Source organism: Dromiciops gliroides, chromosome 2 (genome assembly GCF_019393635.1).
Source record: "Dromiciops gliroides isolate mDroGli1 chromosome 2, mDroGli1.pri, whole genome shotgun sequence".
Taxonomy (NCBI): domain Eukaryota; kingdom Metazoa; phylum Chordata; class Mammalia; order Microbiotheria; family Microbiotheriidae; genus Dromiciops; species Dromiciops gliroides.
The window spans coordinates 498,698,562-498,699,401 of NC_057862.1; the positions used below are offsets into that span (position 1 = coordinate 498,698,562).

Genomic DNA, 840 nt, shown 5'->3' on the forward strand with positions numbered 1-840 from the left:
AGGGCATATCAGGCATAAGGAACAGTATTAATAAAATTAAATATCTAGAAGAATGAAGGCTATGTGCAAGATCATAGATTAATAGATCTAGAGGTATAAGAAATCCCACAGGCCAAGGTCATCTTTTTTTTTTTAATTTTTTGTTTTTGTTTTTTGTTTTCTTTTTTTTTTTTTTAAATAAAAGGTTTATTCACTCCTGGATTAGGGTGGTTGCTCAGTCAAAGAGACCAAAGCCCATGTCATCATCACACTCTTCTGACTCCTCCTTCTTTTCTTCCTTCTCTGCAGGAGCAGGGTCAGAATCAGCATTGGCATCAACAGCAATGGCATGGAGGCCAGCTTACTGCTCCCCTGCGCAACCACATCTTCAATGTTCTTGCCACTTAGCTCACTGATACACGTCTTCAGGTGCTCCTTGTCGGTCTCAATGCCTACGCTGTCCAGGATCTTCTTCAGGTCCTTGGAGTTGGGAGAGTTGTTGACGTGGAGGACAGCCAGGAAGGAGACAGCCACGTATCTCATGTGGGCTATCTAGGCTCTACTCGGTCCGGTCCGGAGGTTGCGGCCTGGTGCTGCTGCAGGAGCAGCGGGGCCCATGGCGAGTCCGATCATCATCATTTTATAGATGAGAAATCTATGGCCCATGGAGGTTAGAGGTTAAGTGACTTTCCCAGTCGCATATATAAACATCAAAGATATAGATTGTAGTGAGGTCTTCTGACTGCAGGGCTTCAGCTCATTCTACTATGCAATGTTGCCATGTCTGATCTCAGTTCCCTTATTTATAAAATGGAGAATAACTAAACTTCAATTTTCAACCCCACAGGGAATTTGTGAAGA

General features: G+C 43.6%; 1 pseudogene; it reads right to left on the reverse strand.

Annotated features, from left to right (window-relative positions):
* Window positions 1-214: 214 nt before the first annotated feature.
* LOC122744560 lies at window positions 215-522 on the reverse strand (annotated as a pseudogene).
* Window positions 523-840: the final 318 nt, after the last annotated feature.